Raw genomic sequence first — 9,858 nt, forward strand, 5'->3', positions numbered from 1 at the left:
GTAGACTATCGAGACTTAAACAGAGCCAGTCCCAAAGACGATTTCCCATTACCTCACATTGATGTATTGGTAGATAACACAACTCAGTTCTCCGTATTTTCCTTTATGGATGGTTTCTCTGGATACAACCAAATTAAAATGGATCCCGAGGACATGGAGAAGACCACGTTCATTACCCCTTGGGGCACCTTTTGTTACAAAGTAATGTCGTTTGGATTAAAGAACGTTGGGGAAACATATCAACGTACCATGGTGACTCTCTTTCACGACATGATTCATGAAGAGATTGAGGTGTATGTCGATGACATGATTGCTAAATCCCAGACAGAAGAAGAACACATCACTAACCTGGGGAAACTGTTTGCTCGTTTGAGGAAGTTTAGGTTGAGACTTAATCCTAACAAATGCATATTTGGGGTTCGACCTGGGAAGCTTTTAGGCTTTATTGTAAGACAAAAAGGAATTGAAGTAGATCCTGACAAGGTTCGATCCATTCAAAACATGCCTGCACCGAGGACTGAAAAGGAGGTTCGCGGTTTCTTGGGGAGACTAAATTACATCGCCAGGTTTATCTCTCATCTTACTGCAACATGTAAACCAATATTCAAGTTGCTGAGGAAGAATCAAGGTGTGGAGTGGAACGATGACTGCCAAATAGCCTTCGATAAAATCAAAGAATACTTGCAAGAGCCACCGATTCTGATGCCCCCTGCAGAAGGGAGACCTCTCATCATGTATTTAACTGTGCTCGACGAGTCCATGGGTCGTGTATTGGGACAACAAGATGAGACTGGTAGAAAAGAGCATGCCATATATTATCTAAGCAAAAAGTTTAATGAATGCGAGACCAAATATTTACTACTCGAGAAGACTTGTTGTGCACTCGCATGGGCCGTTAAGCGTCTCAGGCAGTACATGCTAACTCACACGACTTGGTTGGTATCTAAAATGGATCTCATCAAGTACATATTCGAGAAACCAGCTCTCACTGGTAGAATTGCCCGGTGGCAGATGCTGTTGTCAGAATACAATATCCAATATGTTGCGTAAAAGGCGATCAAAGGAAGCATATTAGCAGACCATCTTGCTCACCAACCGCTGGAGGATTACCAACCTTTGAAGTCTGACTTCCCAGATGAGAACATCATGGCTGTTAAGGATGTTAAAGACTCCGAACTAGAGGAAAGTCTTGAGCTAAAAGTAGGCTGGACTCTCATGTTCGATGGCGCCTCAAATGCAATAGGCCATGGAATTGGGGCAGTACTGATGTCTCCCAAGAATTTCCATCTACCGTTCACCGCAAAGCTCTGTTTTACCTGCACAAATAATATGGCCGAGTATGAAGCTTGCATACTAGGGTTGGAAGAATCTATCGGGTTGAAGATCAAGATACTAGAAGTATTCGGGGACTCCGCTCTAGTCATACATCAGATTAGAGGTGATTGAGAAACAAGACATGCTAACCTAATTCCATACCGGGATTATGTGCTGAAGCTACTCCCAAAATTCGAAAAAATCACTTTCTCTCATATTCCTCTAGAAGAGAATCAAATGGAAGATGCCTTAGCAACTTTGGCTTCCATGTACAGATTAATATGGCCCAACCATCAACATCACATTGAAATTAGGCGTTTTGACGAACCTACTCATTGTCTGACGACAGCAGAAGAGCGAGATGGTAAACCCTGGTTCTTTGATATCAAACAGTATCTAGAGAAACAAGAATATCCAGCAGAGGCTTCCAGCCTTGACAAAAGGACCCTCCGGAGGTTGGCATCAAAGTTCCTCTTGAACGGAGAGGTATTGTACAAGAAAAACTACGACATGGTTTTGTTGAGGTGTGTGGACAAACACGAAATTGATCAGCTTATGAGGGACATACATGAAGGGTCTTTCGGTACGCACGCAAACAAGCACGCCATGGCAAAGAAAATCCGAAAGGCAGGTTACTACTGGTTAACGATGGAAGCCGACTGTTACCATTACACCAGAGCATGCTACAAATTCCAAATCTATGCTGACAAAATACATGTACCACCTACCCTACTGAATGTCATAGCATCACCTTCGCCTTTCTCTATGTGGGGCATCAACATGATTGGAATGATAGAACCTAAAGCATCAAATGGACACAAATTTATCTTGGTGGCCATAAATTACTTTACCAAATGGGTGGAAGCTGCATCTTATGCGAATGTCACAAAGCACGTAGTTGCCCGTTTCTTAAAAAATAACATCATATGTCGATATGGGATTCCCAATAAAATCATCCCTGATAATGGGTCCAATCTCAACAACAAGACCATGGAGGAGTTATGCGCAACGTTCAAGATCGAGCATCACAACTCATCACCCTATCGACCTAAGATGAATGAGGCTGTTGAAGCTGCGAATAAAAATATCAAGAAAATCATCCAAAAGATGGTTGTCACGTAAAAGGATTGACATGAGATGTTACCTTTTGCATTACATGGCTATCGCACGTCGGTACGAACTTCAACAGGGGCAACCCCTTATTCCTTGGTATACGGTATGGAAGCAGTTCTCCCTATAGAAGTGGAGATCCCCTCGATGAGAGTCTTGATGGAGGCTAAGCTAGACGGGGCAGAATGGGTTCAATCAAGGTACGACGAGCTCAACCTTATTAAGGAGAAACACTTGAAAGCGTTAGGTCATGCTCAACTTTATCAAAGGCGTCTTAAAAAGGCATTCGACAAGAAGGTTCGTCCCAGGATGTCTCAAGAGGGAGATTTGGTGCCGAAGAAAATCTTGCCCATTCACAAAGACTCCAGAGGGAAATGGGCACCAAATTATGAAGGTTCATTTGTGGTGGTTAGAGCCTTTTCCGGAGGCGCTCTAATCCTAGCAACTATGGACGGTGATGAGTTGTCGCTTCCCACCAATACTGATGCTATTAAAAAGTACTTTGCCTAGAAAAGTGGAATAATAAAAGCCGCTAAATCGAAAACCTGAAAGGGCAATTTAGGCAAAAATGGCTATCCCGGTGGATTGAAAACCCGAAAGGGCGATCCAGGCAAAAATTAGGGATAAAAATAAAAGAATTGACCCGTTGAGTTGAAAACCCGAAAGGGCGACTCAGGAAAAAATGGGTATCCCGGTGGATCGAAAACCTGAAAGGGAGGTCCAGGTAAAAGTTAGGGATTAATTCCAAGGCAAAAAGTTGTACTTACAGACATCTGACATATCCCTCGACGACAAAGAATCAATCTACCTCACTTTTCAAAAGCAAAATGCTCAGACTATCAAAGACATAAGGATCATAGCAGTGTGGAAACTCAATAAGAACTCAATTTTCATTGCCATTTTGTTTCTATGCACATCAATTACCTCATTAAGGAATTGCAACTTTATGTACAATCGCCCATTTAAGGGTCAAATCAATAAAAGAGAAATTTTCTCAATAAAAGTTGTGGCCAAATCATTTTTGTATTTTATCTGTTTGTTTGCAAAACACCTTTTATTTTGATAAACATCACTCTTAAATTTTTTGGAGAAAATAAAACACATGTTTGAACAAAGTAATAAAATTGCTTTTGAAACAGTAAAAGGACAAATCCCTTAGTCTCCGAGTTCATCCTCGTTTTTCACAGGGGTGTAAGACTGTTTGCAAACACCTATGTTCCTTTCAACCACTAATTCACACCTCTCATAAATGTACTCATGATATAGCCAAACCGGGGCAAGTCTCCATTGTATTTCCAGCAGAAACATTAATAAATCATGGATGAAGTATCGCGTGTTGAGAAGTCTGAACCCTTCAGTGACTTGGAGCAACCAAAATATACTCCCAAAATCACCTAGTAGGGACATCAAAGCTTTATCTTCATTGATCACCACAATAACAAAAGTCCACACTATTGGCATCATTCCTCAAAGCAAAAACGTCTTAACCAGGGCATATCCCAATTACCCATTTGCATACCCGCATACATCACATGCGCTATGTACATCAATTACATACATAATCTTCCTACCAAATAGGAAAATTCACCAAGAAATAATCATACCAATCATTGACATACATGTGCATAGCCTTATACGATTCTCATTCCCACATACACATCCTAAATATCCCCAGCAAATTGCATGCTTGTATACATCCCATGCATCATCCCGTGCATGGAATTCCCACCTAAAGTGGAACATCATACAAAAATCAAATATAAAATATCAGGATCCAAGGTCATTCATGTATATCTTGAACATTTCTCATTTCCAAATGAAGTTATTGCCCTGCATGTGCTCGCGGAATTATTTCTCAGCAAATCATTTTTCAACTTTATGATTAAAAATGATATTTCCGACATTCTCTTTACAATCATTGCTCCCCAAGCAGAGGTTACCCTAAAAAGTCTCTTATGAGCTTTTCCCCTGCAGAGTATTTCTAGTAATTCTCCCTCAAAAGGAGTCTGTTCTTCCCCCAACAGACGAACATTTGAGATACTGCTTCATTTATCTGAAGAATCTCATTTTTACTGTTCGAGATACTGCTTCATTTATTTGGAGAATCTCACTTTTACTTTTTGAGATGCTGCTTCATCAATATGAAGAGTCTCATTTCATATTTTTTTTAGAGATACTGCTCTAAGTGTCCTCGAAGAGTCTTAGATTCAATTAAGGTATCTTTCCCTTGTTGGAATATCTTAATTCTATCGGATAAGATGATGTTTCGACTCGATACAGAGAATCTCATTTTTACTGTTTGAGATACTGCTTCATCAATATGAAGAGTCTCATTTTGGATTCCTTTTTAGAGATATTGGTTTAGTATCCTCGGAGAGTCTTAGATTCAATTAAGGTATCTTTCCCTTGTTGGAATATCTTAATTATATCATATAAGATGCTGTTTCGACTCGATACAGAGAATCTCACTTCTATTGTTTGAGATGCTGCTTCATCAATATGAAGAGTCTCATTTCAGATTTTTTTTAAAGATACTGCTCTAATATCCTCGGAGAGTCTTAGATCCAATTAAGGTATCTTTCCCTTGCTGGAATATCTTAATTCTATCATATAAGATGATGTTTCGACTCGATACAGAGAATCTCATTTTTACTGTTTGAGATGCTGCTTCATAAATATGAAGAGTCTCATTTCATATTTTTTTTAGAGATACTGCTCTAATATCCTCGGAGAGTCTTAGATTCAATTAAGGTATTTTTCCCTTGCTGGAATATCTTAATTCTATTAGATAAGATGCTGCTTCGACTCGATACAGAGAATCTCATTTTTACTATTAAGGTGTTGCTTCATCAATATGAAGAGTCTCATGCCAGATTTTCTTTATACTGCTCTAGCATCCTAGAAAAGTCTTGAGATTTAGCTAGGGATGTCACTCCATTACTAACATATCTCGGTTGTGATGTCCAAGATATTGTTCTGACGACTCCCAGAAAGTTTTGGCTGTTCCGTTTTACTTTAGGATAATGTCTTTTACTATTTCTCACTACATTTTCTTCCTGTATTTTCTTCCTTGCATTTCCTAGGACAAAATTCGGGTATTTTTGTATTTAATTATCTCCCACCGTGAATGCACGAAGACTACTGTCATTCTTTCTTTCCGGTTTGAGGTAATTAAATAGGGGCAGCTGTCATACCCCAATTTTGTCTGGGTAAGAAAAAAATCTTTCACCAACATTCACTACCAGATGTCATAAGGCATGAACTATATCTTAAGGCATAAGTTCTATATTAGGGTTTCTCAGCCCTTAGTGACATCAAATCTTCAGTGACATTTTCATCTGTTGAGATCCTTAAGAAGACATCTGTTGCATTTGTCTCTTATTGCTATTACTGAAGCATGGGATGGTATGTGCATTTTGGGACTTTTTGGTTAACAAGGCTCATTTTGGTTTATCCATGAGATCTCTTAGTTTTAAAAAGGGCCATTTACATAAACATGTCCATAATTAATATTGCAAAGTGTGGTTCAAATCTTTTTACATTACTAATCCAAAGTCCATTTGATTATCAGTAAGTATTAAGAGCCATGATTGTTTTTTTATGATCACTTGTTATTAAGCTCATTTTCGCATCTCAAATATATGTACCAAATTTCTAAGCCCTTCATAGGTCTTTAAATTAAAATTGCATTTTTTTAAAGCATGTTTGGGTTGGTTTTAAATTAAGTCACCATATTTAGACTCATATGTTGGTTTTAAGTATGTGAGTGTTGGTTTTAAATCAAGTCACCATATGTATGCGTATGTGTCGATTTTGTGATCAAGGTTGAAATTACAATATTTATGACATGTTTTATTTTAGGCCTTTTGTCACGTTTTATTCTGGTTAATAATGTCATACCCCAAAATTCACCATAACTTTCACAAGTTCATCTAGGTCACTAACCCTGAGCATTCGAATATCCTGATAAGCATTCATTTCATCTACGTATTCATTGTATCATAACACATTCCACTTGCATTCGAAAAAAGCATAAAATCATGGGTTCGAGGATGTTCACCAGGGAGCGTAGTGGAAACCCTAATTCAGGGGGATTGCATTTGATTTGTTTGGTTCATTTTAGATGGTTCAGTTGTTTGGTTAAGACTCATGGTTCCGATCCATTGGCTAAGACTCATTCAAGATGCTGCAATCGGTTGCTTGATGGAATGTCATTTGGTTGACTTTGATTGGATTTCGAGTATTGACTTGACATGTTTTATTTGGTTTAAGAACATTGGGCTTTTCAGTCATTTCCACATTCATTCCACAAACAAACATTTTTACCTAAGTTGACTTTTGGTCAACTGTTGACTTTTGGTCAACTGTTGACTTTTTGGTCAATCGGTTGACTAAAGTCAACCTTCTAACCAAATATCCATATACCATCCTTGTCCATATTACCAATCCATTAGATCCCATTTTAATCCAATTTTATCCATCATTATCCGATTAACCACTAACCCATTTAAGAAATTCACTTACAATTTAATCCATTCTCCATTTAGCCCATTTAACTAACTCATATCCGCATTTTAAAACCAAATGTCCATAAACCAGATATCCATTCAAATCCAATTCCTAATATCCATTTGATCCATTATTTTCAATAGCCCATTTGCATATCCATAACCTTTTTTTTAAATCCATTTTTCACAATAAAAATCCACTAGTAATCCAAATCCTCTTTCCAAATCCATATTTCATTTTTACTAATTCCTAATTTCTAAAAAAATCCATGTAACCATTTAATTCTTTTTCCAAACCATTAATGATCATTTACATATCCATTTCAATCTAATACAGAAAATCACAAAAGGGAAGCCTTCAAATCCTAAAGCCTATGTTTCCAGGACTTTTCGTGGCTAAATCTCATGTGGTCTTGACTCATATCTTCGGGGTAAATCTCATGCTTTATGTTATTCAACCAGGCTCATGTCATGCCATGCATGCGCCATTCCTGCATATCAAAACCAAACTACATGTTAAGCTCATGAACTTCACTAACATAGCATAACAAAGTAACATCTAGCAGGGCCAAATCCATTTGCCTAACAGAAGTTTAAAATAGTCCACATACCATACAACACCATAATTAACTCCTTATTACATTGGGAATCCACTCACAACATCTCCAAACGGCAACTGAAACGGCATTGAAACTAAGCAGCAGCTATAGAGCAAAACTCTTGAGGTGCAGCAAAATAGGCAACGCCGACAACGCAGCTTAACGACAACAGGACAATGGAGAAACTGTCATGGCTTATGGAATACACCTGGGAATTAAAATATTAAAAAAGATTACGGTTTATGGAATTAAGACAGTGCATCTTTACACGCTAAATATAGAAAAAATCTCCATATACCTTTGAGACATTGAAGCAGGTTGTGTACGTTGTCGTTCGTAACGAAATGCATTATCTTCTATCAATAAAGATAATCCATCTGTGGGAGTGAGCCCAAATGATAGAATGACTGAATCCGCATTGATTGAGAAATATGCAGCCGAAATTTGTGAGAGAAATATCAGAGGTTCCTTCTACATCTAGAGATGCTGGCAATGAGAATGCTTATGTAAAAAAAGATACATAACATTCAACTTACATCACTAATAGAATAACCGCCTAACCGAAACTCTACCTCTTCCCATAACAGAACCGAATTGGGTTTTCTCTCCTTCACTTGACCTTCAAAAATCTTCCTCTAGCTTCAATACCCTTCAAGGATTAACCAACCCCAATAACAGACTTTCACACTCTTCTTCAACTAACTATTTTCATAACAAATTTCTAACTCCATAACAGAATCACTTTCTAACTGTCTTCAATCGTCCTAACCGCCTAATCAATTCCAACTGTCGCCAACTGTCATTGAATCTAACTAATTCCTAACAACTTCAACAACCTCCATATAACTGATAACTGATTCTTCAGCCGGGGGGTTTTCTTCTTCCATCTCCATCACAACCCAAAACTCACCCTAACGACTTCACTCTCTATCACACCTAACTGAGTCCTCCATCATAACCAACAACCCCAGCCTCCATAGCTTCTCCTCACCCTGCTAACAACCCTTCGATGGTACCGGCAAGACTCCTTCGGCCTCTCATCCCAACATTCGCCGAAACAAACCCCACAACGACAATAGCAACACCACAGAAAAAGAAAACTCGGAAGCAGCAGAAGAAGAAGAACTCATAGCTGAAGGATATCAATAAGGTACGAAAACTCACATGTCCGCATTTTCGCCGGAGGAAGCAGTTTCGTGGTCGGCATCACTCTTCATATCAGAACAACCGTAATGATCCTCAACGCGCAGCAGTAATATGCAAACGAATCGTGACAACCTCACGACGGATCGTCAACGATCGACTTTTCATCGACGTCGCGCACAATAATTCTTGAACCTTCATCGAGATTCACCATCAATGACACGAACGCGACACCTCGATCTTCATCACGAATCCTCATCCTTCATCCTTCGATGCAACGCATATCTTCGTTCTTCATCACAATCAGCAACGCACGAGCGCAGAGCTTCATTTTCATCTCGATCAACACGCGGAAAAACTAATCGACTACGAGTAGCAGCGCGCGGTTGTTACACGGAGGGATTCGAGGTTGCGACACCGATAGTGAGAGTTTTCCTTTTTCCAGGTAAGCCTTTCTTTCGTTTTCTTTGTCGTTATGAACTTGTGAAGAGTGTTTGGAATATTGCTGAGATTAAGAGTTAGTGTAGAGATCCAATCTTGAGAAGTCGGGCTTTGCTGCCCTAGAGTTTCATGGAAATAAGCCGCTTCCTTGTCCACACCCTCCATCAATCTCACACCCCCCAGGGCCCATTACTGTTTGATTAAAACTTTGCTAATCCATTATTTGGGTTAATCTCTTTGTCTAATTTATGTTAATCCTGATTGTTCTTGATTAATCATGCTGCTAATTTTTTGATCTTGCTAAAATTAGGGTTTTTAGATTTTCATAATTAGGAATTAACATAATTTTAGGGAGTAATTAGATTAAGTCCTAACTAGGATTAATTAGGTTTGGTTAGAAATTAGTTTAATTTTGACCTTAATGTTTCAGAATTTAATTTAGGATTAGTGCATAGTTTTAGGTCTAATTAGAAATTAATATTTCTTTTGTTAATTAGGAGCTAATTTAGGTTAATTGATCAATTAGTAGATTTTGATCATGTGATTAGAAAGTAGATTTAACCATGTGGATTTTGTTTTGAGATTAATATGTTAGATATCGATTTCACCTTGACTAAACCTTAGGATAATTTCTCATTCGATTTGGCCTTTTGTATGATGATTTGTATAATCATGTAGAGTAGAATTCTGTTCTTGATTTAGATTGTGAATTTTCCATTTGATTGATTAGTGATTCCTAACTC

At 38.3% G+C, this 9,858-nt stretch overlaps 1 long non-coding RNA gene across 1 annotated transcript; it reads right to left on the minus strand.

The window, feature by feature from the left end:
- Window positions 1–7,148: 7,148 nt before the first annotated feature.
- Window positions 7,149–9,185, minus strand: LOC127120008 (uncharacterized). Its single transcript, XR_007802994.1, has 3 exons — window positions 7,830–9,185; window positions 7,544–7,739; window positions 7,149–7,423 (listed from the first exon to the last, which is right to left on the minus strand). It is a non-coding gene; the product is annotated as an uncharacterized LOC127120008 (long non-coding RNA).
- Between the last annotated feature and the right edge of the window lie 673 nt (window positions 9,186–9,858).

Source organism: Lathyrus oleraceus, chromosome 2 (assembly GCF_024323335.1).
Source record: "Lathyrus oleraceus cultivar Zhongwan6 chromosome 2, CAAS_Psat_ZW6_1.0, whole genome shotgun sequence".
Lineage (NCBI taxonomy): Eukaryota > Viridiplantae > Streptophyta > Magnoliopsida > Fabales > Fabaceae > Lathyrus > Lathyrus oleraceus.